The 12,552-nt window shown below is 40.5% G+C and overlaps 4 non-coding genes across 4 annotated transcripts; all 4 read right to left on the reverse strand.

Annotated features, from left to right (window-relative positions):
• Positions 1-1,609: 1,609 nt before the first annotated feature.
• TRNAE-CUC (transfer RNA glutamic acid (anticodon CUC)) lies at positions 1,610-1,681 on the reverse strand. Its single transcript has one exon. It is a non-coding gene; the product is annotated as a tRNA-Glu (tRNA).
• A 2,173-nt stretch (positions 1,682-3,854) lies between these two features.
• On the reverse strand, positions 3,855-3,926 carry TRNAE-CUC (transfer RNA glutamic acid (anticodon CUC)). The gene has a single exon. It is a non-coding gene; the product is annotated as a tRNA-Glu (tRNA).
• A 2,173-nt stretch (positions 3,927-6,099) lies between these two features.
• TRNAE-CUC (transfer RNA glutamic acid (anticodon CUC)) lies at positions 6,100-6,171 on the reverse strand. The gene has a single exon. It is a non-coding gene; the product is annotated as a tRNA-Glu (tRNA).
• A 527-nt stretch (positions 6,172-6,698) lies between these two features.
• On the reverse strand, positions 6,699-6,770 carry TRNAE-CUC (transfer RNA glutamic acid (anticodon CUC)). Its single transcript has one exon. It is a non-coding gene; the product is annotated as a tRNA-Glu (tRNA).
• Positions 6,771-12,552: the final 5,782 nt, after the last annotated feature.

A 12,552-nucleotide genomic window follows, 5' to 3' on the forward strand; every position in this document is an offset into this window, starting at 1 on the left:
AGAGCGCCGAATCCTAGCCACTAGACCATCAGGGAGGGATGGTTTAGTTTGACACTCCATGAAAGAAAAGGAAGTTTCCTGAATGAAGTCCAAAGCAATGGAATGTGAGGGAGTGGGCTACTAGGAATCAGTTTTAGAAGGAAGGAGAGTAAAAATGGTTGTGCATAGCAGTCTTAAATTACACCACACAGCAGCTTTACCTGATGGATGTATAGTACTGGCACGAAAAAATTATTTTGAGGAGCTAGACGTTGAGAGTCCCTGGCTCCATGATAAATTGTTCTGGTGCTAAAGAAAGAAGACCTAAATGATTCAGATATCAAATATGGTCTAATTGGTTCTGATGAAAAAAATACTTTTGTACAAGAGCACAAGTCTTTTAGTAGCTAACTGAAAAATATTCACTAAGAAAGGAAGATAGCTGACTCTTTGTTATCAATTTCTGTTGTCTGTTTTGACAACTCACTGTTGCTCAAGTATTAGAAATGATGCGCTGAACTGAAAGTGCATCATTTCTTTGAAAGGTTGGTGTTTTTGGCAAAAATATTCCGAGGACCTCACTTTCCCTGAGCAGGAATCGAACCCGGGCCGCGGCGGTGAGAGCGCCGAATCCTAGCCACTAGACCACCAGGGAGGGATGGTTTAGTTTGACACTCCATGAAAGAAAAGTAAGTTTCCTGAGTGAAGTCCAAAGCAATGGAATGTGAGGGAGTGGGCTACTAGGAATCAGTTTTAGAAGGAAGGAGAGTAAAAATGGTTGTGCATAGCAGTCTTAAATTACACCAGACAGCAGCTTTACCTGATGGATGTATAGTACTGGCACAAAAAAATTATTTTGAGGAGCTAGACGTTGAGAGTCCCTGGCTCCATGATAAATTGTTCTGGTGCTAAAGAAAGAAGACCTTAATGATTCAGATATCAAATATGGTCTAATTGGTTCTGATGAAAAAAATACTTTTGTACAAAAGCACAAGTCTTTTAGTAGCTAACTGAAAAATATTCACTAAGAAAGGAAGATAGCTGACTCTTCGTTATCAATTTCCGTTGTCTGTTTTGACAACTCACTGTTGCTCAAGTATTAGTAATGATGCGCTGAACTGTAAGCGCATCATTTCTTTGAAAGGTTGGTGTTTTTGGCAAAAATATTCCGAGGACCTCACTTTCCCTGACCGGGAATCGAACCCGGGCCGCAGCGGTGAGAGCGCCGAATCCTAGCAGTCTTAAATTACACCACACAGCAGCTTTACCTGATGGATGTATAGTACTGGCACGAAAAAATTATTTTGAGGAGCTAGACGTTGAGAGTCCCTGGCTCCATGATAAATTGTTCTGGTGCTAAAGAAAGAAGACCTAAATGATTCAGATATCAAATATGGTCTAATTGGTTCTGATGAAAAAAATACTTTTGTACAAGAGCACAAGTCTTTTAGTAGCTAACTGAAAAATATTCACTAAGAAAGGAAGATAGCTGACTCTTTGTTATCAATTTCTGTTGTCTGTTTTGACAACTCACTGTTGCTCAAGTATTAGTAATGATGCGCTGAACTGTAAGCGCATCATTTCTTTGAAAGGTTGGTGTTTTTGGCAAAAATATTCGGAGGACCTCACTTTCCCTGACCGGGAATCGAACCCGGGCCGCAGCGGTGAGAGCGCCGAATCCTAGCCACTAGACCACCAGGGAGGGAAGGTTTAGTTTGACACTCCATGAAAGAAAAGGAAGTTTCCTGAATGAAGTCCAAAGCAATGGAATGTGAGGGAGTGGGCTACTAGGAATCAGTTTTAGAAGGAAGGAGAGCAAAAATGGTTGTGCATAGCAGTCTTAAATTACACCACACAGCAGCTTTACCTGATGGATGTATAGTACTGGCACGAAAAAATTATTTTGAGGAGCTAGACGTTGAGAGTCCCTGGCTCCATGATAAATTGTTCTGGTGCTAAAGAAAGAAGACATTAATGATTCAGATATCAAATATGGTCTAATTGGTTCTGATGAAAAAAATACTTTTGTACAAGAGCACAAGTCTTTTAGTAGCTAACTGAAAAATATTCACTAAGAAAGGAAGATAGTTGACTCTTTGTTATCAATTGCCATTGTCTGTTTTGACAACTCACTGTTGCTCAAGTATTAGAAATGATGCGCTGAACTGAAAGTGCATCATTTCTTTGAAAGGTTGGTGTTTTTGGCAAAAATACTCCGAGGACCTCACTTTCCCTGACCAGGAATCGAACCCGAGCCACGGCGGTGAGAGCGCTGAATCCTAGCCACTAGACCATCAGGGAGGGATGGTTTAGTTTGACACTCCATGAAAGAAAAGGAAGTTTCCTGAATGAAGTCCAAAGCAATGGAATGTGAGGGAGTGGGCTACTAGGAATCAGTTTTAGAAGGAAGGAGAGTAAAAATGGTTGTGCATAGCAGTCTTAAATTACACCACACAGCAGCTTTACCTGATGGATGTATAGTACTGGCACGAAAAAATTATTTTGAGGAGCTAGACGTTGAGTGTCCCGGCCTCCATCATAAATTGTTCTGGTGCTAAAGAAAGAAGACATTAATGATTCAGATATCAAATATGGTCTAATTGGTTCTGATGAAAAAAATACTTTTGTACAAAAGCACAAGTTTTTTAGTAGCTAACTGAAAAATATTCACTAAGAAAGGAAGATAGCTGACTCTTCGTTATCAATTTCCGTTGTCTGTTTTGACAACTCACTGTTGCTCAAGTATTAGTAATGATGCGCTGAACTGTAAGCGCATCATTTCTTTGAAAGGTTGGTGTTTTTGGCAAAAATATTCCGAGGACCTCACTTTCCCTGACCGGGAATCGAACCCGGGCCGCAGCGGTGAGAGCGCCGAATCCTAGCAGTCTTAAATTACACCACACAGCAGCTTTACCTGATGGATGTATAGTACTGGCACGAAAAAATTATTTTGAGGAGCTAGACGTTGAGAGTCCCTGGCTCCATGATAAATTGTTCTGGTGCTAAAGAAAGAAGACCTAAATGATTCAGATATCAAATATGGTCTAATTGGTTCTGATGAAAAAAATACTTTTGTACAAGAGCACAAGTCTTTTAGTAGCTAACTGAAAAATATTCACTAAGAAAGGAAGATAGCTGACTCTTTGTTATCAATTTCTGTTGTCTGTTTTGACAACTCACTGTTGCTCAAGTATTAGTAATGATGCGCTGAACTGTAAGCGCATCATTTCTTTGAAAGGTTGGTGTTTTTGGCAAAAATATTCGGAGGACCTCACTTTCCCTGACCGGGAATCGAACCCGGGCCGGAGCGGTGAGAGCGCCGAATCCTAGCCACTAGACCACCAGGGAGGGAAGGTTTAGTTTGACACTCCATGAAAGAAAAGGAAGTTTCCTGAATGAAGTCCAAAGCAATGGAATGTGAGGGAGTGGGCTACTAGGAATCAGTTTTAGAAGGAAGGAGAGCAAAAATGGTTGTGCATAGCAGTCTTAAATTACACCACACAGCAGCTTTACCTGATGGATGTATAGTACTGGCACGAAAAAATTATTTTGAGGAGCTAGACGTTGAGTGTCCCTGGCTCCATGATAAATTGTTCCGGTGCTAAAGAAAGAAGACCTTAATGATTCAGATATCAAATATGGTCTAATTGGTTCTGATGAAAAAAATACTTTTGTACAAGAGCACAAGTCTTTTAGTAGGTAACTGAAAAATATTCACTAAGAAAGGAAGATAGCTGACTCTTTGTTATCAATTTCCATTGTCTGTTTTGACATCTCACTGTTGCTCAAGTATTAGAAATGATGCGCTGAACTGAAAGTGCATCATTTCTTTGAAAGGTTGGTGTTTTGGGCAAAAATACTCCGAGGACCTCACTTTCCCTGACCAGGAATTGAACCCGGGCCGCGGCGGTGAGAGCGCCGAATCCTAGCCACTAGACCATCAGGGAGGGATGGTTTAGTTTGACACTCCATGAAAGAAAAGGAAGTTTCCTGAATGAAGTCCAAAGCAAAGGAATGTGAGGGAGTGGGCTACTAGGAATCAGTTTTAGAAGGAAGGAGAGTAAAAATGGTTGTGCATAGCAGTCTTAAATTACACCACACAGCAGCTTTACCTGATGGATGTATAGTACTGGCACGAAAAAATTATTTTGAGGAGCTAGACGTTGAGAGTCCCTGGCTCCATGATAAATTGTTCTGGTGCTAAAGAAAGAAGACATTAATGATTCAGATATCAAATATGGTCTAATTGGTTCTGATGAAAAAAATACTTTTGTACAAGAGCACAAGTCTTTTAGTAGCTAACTGAAAAATATTCACTAAGAAAGGAAGATAGTTGACTCTTTGTTATCAATTGCCATTGTCTGTTTTGACAACTCACTGTTGCTCAAGTATTAGAAATGATGCGCTGAACTGAAAGTGCATCATTTCTTTGAAAGGTTGGTGTTTTTGGCAAAAATACTGCGAGGACCTCACTTTCCCTGACCAGGAATCGAACCCGAGCCACGGCGGTGAGAGCGCCGAATCCTAGCCACTAGACCATCAGGGAGGGATGGTTTAGTTTGACACTCCATGAAAGAAAAGGAAGTTTCCTGAATGAAGTCCAAAGCAATGGAATGTGAGGGAGTGGGCTACTAGGAATCAGTTTTAGAAGGAAGGATAGTAAAAATGGTTGTGCATAGCAGTCTTAAATTACACCACACAGCAGCTTTACCTGATGGATGTATAGTACTGGCACGAAAAAATTATTTTGAGGAGCTAGACGTTGAGAGTCCCTGGCTCCATGATAAATTGTTCTGGTGCTAAAGAAAGAAGACCTAAATGATTCAGATATCAAATATGGTCTAATTGGTTCTGATGAAAAAAATACTTTTGTACAAGAGCACAAGTCTTTTAGTAGCTAACTGAAAAATATTCACTAAGAAAGGAAGATAGCTGACTCTTTGTTATCAATTTCTGTTGTCTGTTTTGACAACTCACTGTTGCTCAAGTATTAGAAATGATGCGCTGAACTGAAAGTGCATCATTTCTTTGAAAGGTTGGTGTTTTTGGCAAAAATATTCCGAGGACCTCACTTTCCCTGAGCAGGAATCGAACCCGGGCCGCGGCGGTGAGAGCGCCGAATCCTAGCCACTAGACCACCAGGGAGGGATGGTTTAGTTTGACACTCCATGAAAGAAAAGTAAGTTTCCTGAGTGAAGTCCAAAGCAATGGAATGTGAGGGAGTGGGCTACTAGGAATCAGTTTTAGAAGGAAGGAGAGTAAAAATGGTTGTGCATAGCAGTCTTAAATTACACCAGAGAGCAGCTTTACCTGATGGATGTATAGTACTGGCACAAAAAAATTATTTTGAGGAGCTAGACGTTGAGAGTCCCTGGCTCCATGATAAATTGTTCTGGTGCTAAAGAAAGAAGACCTTAATGATTCAGATATCAAATATGGTCTAATTGGTTCTGATGAAAAAAATACTTTTGTACAAAAGCACAAGTCTTTTAGTAGCTAACTGAAAAATATTCACTAAGAAAGGAAGATAGCTGACTCTTCGTTATCAATTTCCGTTGTCTGTTTTGACAACTCACTGTTGCTCAAGTATTAGTAATGATGCGCTGAACTGTAAGCGCATCATTTCTTTGAAAGGTTGGTGTTTTTGGCAAAAATATTCCGAGGACCTCACTTTCCCTGACCGGGAATCGAACCCGGGCCGCAGCGGTGAGAGCGCCGAATCCTAGCAGTCTTAAATTACACCACACAGCAGCTTTACCTGATGGATGTATAGTACTGGCACGAAAAAATTATTTTGAGGAGCTAGACGTTGAGAGTCCCTGGCTCCATGATAAATTGTTCTGGTGCTAAAGAAAGAAGACCTAAATGATTCAGATATCAAATATGGTCTAATTGGTTCTGATGAAAAAAATACTTTTGTACAAGAGCACAAGTCTTTTAGTAGCTAACTGAAAAATATTCACTAAGAAAGGAAGATAGCTGACTCTTTGTTATCAATTTCTGTTGTCTGTTTTGACAACTCACTGTTGCTCAAGTATTAGTAATGATGCGCTGAACTGTAAGCGCATCATTTCTTTGAAAGGTTGGTGTTTTTGGCAAAAATATTCGGAGGACCTCACTTTCCCTGACCGGGAATCGAACCCGGGCCGCAGCGGTGAGAGCGCCGAATCCTAGCCACTAGACCACCAGGGAGGGAAGGTTTAGTTTGACACTCCATGAAAGAAAAGGAAGTTTCCTGAATGAAGTCCAAAGCAATGGAATGTGAGGGAGTGGGCTACTAGGAATCAGTTTTAGAAGGAAGGAGAGCAAAAATGGTTGTGCATAGCAGTCTTAAATTACACCACACAGCAGCTTTACCTGATGGATGTATAGTACTGGCACGAAAAAATTATTTTGAGGAGCTAGACGTTGAGTGTCCCTGGCTCCATGATAAATTGTTCCGGTGCTAAAGAAAGAAGACCTTAATGATTCAGATATCAAATATGGTCTAATTGGTTCTGATGAAAAAAATACTTTTGTACAAGAGCACAAGTCTTTTAGTAGGTAACTGAAAAATATTCACTAAGAAAGGAAGATAGCTGACTCTTTGTTATCAATTTCCATTGTCTGTTTTGACATCTCACTGTTGCTCAAGTATTAGAAATGATGCGCTGAACTGAAAGTGCATCATTTCTTTGAAAGGTTGGTGTTTTGGGCAAAAATACTCCGAGGACCTCACTTTCCCTGACCAGGAATTGAACCCGGGCCGCGGCGGTGAGAGCGCCGAATCCTAGCCACTAGACCATCAGGGAGGGATGGTTTAGTTTGACACTCCATGAAAGAAAAGGAAGTTTCCTGAATGAAGTCCAAAGCAAAGGAATGTGAGGGAGTGGGCTACTAGGAATCAGTTTTAGAAGGAAGGAGAGTAAAAATGGTTGTGCATAGCAGTCTTAAATTACACCACACAGCAGCTTTACCTGATGGATGTATAGTACTGGCACGAAAAAAATTATTTTGAGGAGCTAGACGTTGAGAGTCCCTGGCTCCATGATAAATTGTTCTGGTGCTAAAGAAAGAAGACATTAATGATTCAGATATCAAATATGGTCTAATTGGTTCTGATGAAAAAAATACTTTTGTACAAGAGCACAAGTCTTTTAGTAGCTAACTGAAAAATATTCACTAAGAAAGGAAGATAGTTGACTCTTTGTTATCAATTGCCATTGTCTGTTTTGACAACTCACTGTTGCTCAAGTATTAGAAATGATGCGCTGAACTGAAAGTGCATCATTTCTTTGAAAGGTTGGTGTTTTTGGCAAAAATACTCCGAGGACCTCACTTTCCCTGACCAGGAATCGAACCCGAGCCACGGCGGTGAGAGCACCGAATCCTAGCCACTAGACCATCAGGGAGGGATGGTTTAGTTTGACACTCCATGAAAGAAAAGGAAGTTTCCTGAATGAAGTCCAAAGCAATGGAATGTGAGGGAGTGGGCTACTAGGAATCAGTTTTAGAAGGAAGGAGAGTAAAAATGGTTGTGCATAGCAGTCTTAAATTACACCACACAGCAGCTTTACCTGATGGATGTATAGTACTGGCACGAAAAAATTATTTTGAGGAGCTAGACGTTGAGTGTCCCGGCCTCCATCATAAATTGTTCTGGTGCTAAAGAAAGAAGACATTAATGATTCAGATATCAAATATGGTCTAATTGGTTCTGATGAAAAAAATACTTTTGTACAAGAGCACAAGTCTTTTAGTAGCTAACTGAAAAATATTCACTAAGAAAGGAAGATAGCTGACTCTTTGTTATCAATTTCCGTTGTCTGTTTTGACAACTCACTGTTGCTCAAGTATTAGTAATGATGCGCTGAACTGTAAGCGCATCATTTCTTTGAAAGGTTGGTGTTTTTGGCAAAAATATTCCGAGTACCTCACTTTCCCTGACCGGGAATCGAAACCAGGCCGCGGCGGGGAGAGCGCCGAATCCTAGCCACTAGACCACCAGGGAGGGATGGTTTAGTTTGACACTCCATGAAAGAAAAAGAAGTTTCCTGAATGAAGTCCAAAGCAATGGAATGTGAGGGAGTGGGCTACTAGGAATCAGTTTTAGAAGGAAGGAGAGTAAAAATGGTTGTGCATAGCAGTCTTAAATTACACCACACAGCAGCTTTACCTGATGGATGTATAGTACTGGCACGAAAAAATTATTTTGAGGAGCTAGACGTTGAGAGTCCCTGGCTCCATGATAAATTGTTCTGGTGCTAAAGAAAGAAGACCTAAATGATTCAGATATCAAATATGGTCTAATTGGTTCTGATGAAAAAAATACTTTTGTACAAGAGCACAAGTCTTTTAGTAGCTAACTGAAAAATATTCACTAAGAAAGGAAGATAGCTGACTCTTTGTTATCAATTTCTGTTGTCTGTTTTGACAACTCACTGTTGCTCAAGTATTAGAAATGATGCGCTGAACTGAAAGTGCATCATTTCTTTGAAAGGTTGGTGTTTTTGGCAAAAATACTCCGAGGACCTCACTTTCCCTGACCAGGAATCGAACCCGAGCCGCGGCGGTGAGAGCGCCGAATCCTAGCCACTAGACCATCAGGGAGGGATGGTTTAGTTTGACACTCCATGAAAGAAAAGGAAGTTTCCTGAATGAAGTCCAAAGCAATGGAATGTGAGGGAGTGGGCTACTAGGAATCAGTTTTAGAAGGAAGGAGAGTAAAAATGGTTGTGCATAGCAGTCTTAAATTACACCACACAGCAGCTTTACCTGATGGATGTATAGTACTGGCACGAAAAAATTATTTTGAGGAGCTAGACGTTGAGTGTCCCTGGCTCCATGATAAATTGTTCCGGTGCTAAAGAAAGAAGACCTTAATGATTCAGATATCAAATATGGTCTAATTGGTTCTGATGAAAAAAATACTTTTGTACAAGAGCACAAGTCTTTTAGTAGGTAACTGAAAAATATTCACTAAGAAAGGAAGATAGCTGACTCTTTGTTATCAATTTCCATTGTCTGTTTTGACATCTCACTGTTGCTCAAGTATTAGAAATGATGCGCTGAACTGAAAGTGCATCATTTCTTTGAAAGGTTGGTGTTTTTGGCAAAAATATTCCGAGGACCTCACTTTCCCTGCCCGGGAATCAAACCCGGGCCGCGGCGGTGAGAACGCTGAATCCTAGCCACTAGACCACCAGGGAGGGATGGTTTAGTTTGACACTCCATGAAAGAAAAGGAAGTTTCCTGAATGAAGTCCAAAGCAATGGAATGTGAGGGAGTGGGCTACTAGGAATCAGTTTTAGAAGGAAGGAGAGTAAAAATGGTTGTGCATAGCAGTCTTAAATTACACCACACAGCAGCTTTACCTGATGGATGTATAGTACTGGCACGAAAAAATTATTTTGAGGAGCTAGACGTTGAGAGTCCCTGGCTCCAGAATAAATTGTTCTGGTGCTAAAGAAAGAAGACATTAATGATTCAGATATCAAATATGGTCTAATTGGTTCTGATGAAAAAAATACTTTTGTACAAGAGCACAAGTCTTTAAGTAGCTAACTGAAAAATATTCACTAAGAAAGGAATATAGCTGACTCTTTGTTATCAATTTCCATTGTCTGTTTTGACAACTCACTGTTGCTCAAGTATTAGAAATGATGCGCTGAACTGAAAGTGCATCATTTCTTTGAAAGGTTGGTGTTTTTGGCAAAAATATTCCGAGGACCTCACTTTCCCTGACCAGGAATCGAACCCGGGACGCGGCGGTGAGAGCGCCGAATCCTAGCCACTAGACCACCAAGGAGGGATGGTTTAGTTTGACACTCCATGAAAGAAAAGGAAGTTTCCTGAATGAAGTCCAAAGCAATGGAATGTGAGGGAGTGGGCTACTAGGAATCAGTTTTAGAAGGAAGGAGAGTAAAAATGGTTGTGCATAGCAGTCTTAAATTACACCACACAGCAGCTTTACCTGATGGATGTATAGTACTGGCACAAAAAAATTATTTTGAGGAGCTAGACGTTGAGTGTCCCTGGCTCCATGATAAATTGTTCTGGTGCTAAAGAAAGAAGACATTAATGATTCAGATATCAAATATGGTCTAATTGGTTCTGATGAAAAAAATACTTTTGTACAAGAGCACAAGTCTTTTAGTAGCTAACTGAAAAATATTCACTAAGAAAGGAAGATAGTTGACTCTTTGTTATCAATTGCCATTGTCTGTTTTGACAACTCACTGTTGCTCAAGTATTAGAAATGATGCGCTGAACTGAAAGTGCATCATTTCTTTGAAAGGTTGGTGTTTTTGGCAAAAATACTCCGAGGACCTCACTTTCCCTGATCAGGAATCGAACCCGAGCTGCGGCGGTGAGAGCGCCGAATCCTAGCCACTAGACCATCAGGGAGGGATGGTTTAGTTTGACACTCCATGAAAGAAAAGGAAGTTTCCTGAATGAAGTCCAAAGCAATGGAATGTGAGGGAGTGGGCTACTAGGAATCAGTTTTAGAAGGAAGGAGAGTAAAAATGGTTGTGCATAGCAGTCTTAAATTACACCACACAGCAGCTTTACCTGATGGATGTATAGTACTGGCACAAAAAAATTATTTTGAGGAGCTAGACGTTGAGTGTCCCTGGCTCCATGATAAATTGTTCTGGTGCTAAAGAAAGAAGACATTAATGATTCAGATATCAAATATGGTCTAATTGGTTCTGATGAAAAAAATACTTTTGTACAAGAGCACAAGTCTTTTAGTAGCTAACTGAAAAATATTCACTAAGAAAGGAAGATAGTTGACTCTTTGTTATCAATTGCCATTGTCTGTTTTGACAACTCACTGTTGCTCAAGTATTAGAAATGATGCGCTGAACTGAAAGTGCATCATTTCTTTGAAAGGTTGGTGTTTTTGGCAAAAATACTCCGAGGACCTCACTTTCCCTGATCAGGAATCGAACCCGAGCCGCGGCGGTGAGAGCGCCGAATCCTAGCCACTAGACCATCAGGGAGGGATGGTTTAGTTTGACACTCCATGAAAGAAAAGGAAGTTTCCTGAATGAAGTCCAAAGCAATGGAATGTGAGGGAGTGGGCTACTAGGAATCAGTTTTAGAAGGAAGGAGAGTAAAAATGGTTGTGCATAGCAGTCTTAAATTACACCACACAGCAGCTTTACCTGATGGATGTATAGTACTGGCACGAAAAAATTATTTTGAGGAGCTAGACGTTGAGTGTCCCGGCCTCCATCATAAATTGTTCTGGTGCTAAAGAAAGAAGACATTAATGATTCAGATATCAAATATGGTCTAACTGGTTCTGATGAAAAAAATACTTTTGTACAAGAGCACAAGTCTTTTAGTAGCTAACTGAAAAATATTCACTAAGAAAGGAAGATAGCTGACTCTTTGTTATCAATTTCCGTTGTCTGTTTTGACAACTCACTGTTGCTCAAGTATTAGTAATGATGCGCTGAACTGTAAGCGCATCATTTCTTTGAAAGGTTGGTGTTTTTGGCAAAAATATTCCGAGGACCTCACTTTCCCTGACCGGGAATCGAAACCAGGCCGCGGCGGCGAGAGCGCCGAATCCTAGCCACTAGACCACCAGGGAGGGATGGTTTAGTTTGACACTCCATGAAAGAAAAAGAAGTTTCCTGAATGAAGTCCAAAGCAATGGAATGTGAGGGAGTGGGCTACTAGGAATCAGTTTTAGAAGGAAGGAGAGTAAAAATGGTTGTGCATAGCAGTCTTAAATTACACCACACAGCAGCTTTACCTGATGGATGTATAGTACTGGCACGAAAAAATTATTTTGAGGAGCTAGACGTTGAGAGTCCCTGGCTCCATGATAAATTGTTCTGGTGCTAAAGAAAGAAGACATTAATGATTCAGATATCAAATATGGTCTAATTGGTTCTGATGAAAAAAATACTTTTGTACAAGAGCACAAGTCTTTTAGTAGCTAACTGAAAAATATTCACTAAGAAAGGAAGATAGCTGACTCTTTGTTATCAATTTCCGTTGTCTGTTTTGACAACTCACTGTTGCTCAAGTATTAGTAATGATGCGCTGAACTGTAAGCGCATCATTTCTTTGAAAGGTTGGTGTTTTTGGCAAAAATATTCCGAGGACCTCACTTTTCCTGACCGGGAATCGAAACCAGGCCGCGGCGGTGAGAGCGCCGAATCCTAGCCACTAGACCACCAGGGAGGGAAGGTTTAGTTTGACACTCCATGAAAGAAAAGGAAGTTTCCTGAATGAAGTCCAAAGCAATGGAATGTGACGGAGTGGGCTACTAGGAATCAGTTTTAGAAGGAAGGAGAGCAAAAATGGTTGTGCATAGCAGTCTTAAATTACACCACACAGCAGCTTTAACCGATGGATGTATAGTACTGGCACGAAAAAATTATTTTGAGGAGCTAGACGTTGAGTGTCCCTGGCTCCATGATAAATTGTTCTGGTGCTAAAGAAAGAAGACCTTAATGATTCAGATATCAAATATGGTCTAATTGGTTCTGATGAAAAAAATACTTTTGTACAAGAGCACAAGTCTTTTAGTAGGTAACTGAAAAATATTCACTAAGAAAGGAAGATAGCTGA

This window comes from Taudactylus pleione, unplaced genomic scaffold (assembly GCF_031769625.1).
Source record: "Taudactylus pleione unplaced genomic scaffold, aTauple2 ptg000174l, whole genome shotgun sequence".
In the NCBI taxonomy this organism is placed as follows: Eukaryota; Metazoa; Chordata; class Amphibia; order Anura; family Myobatrachidae; genus Taudactylus; species Taudactylus pleione.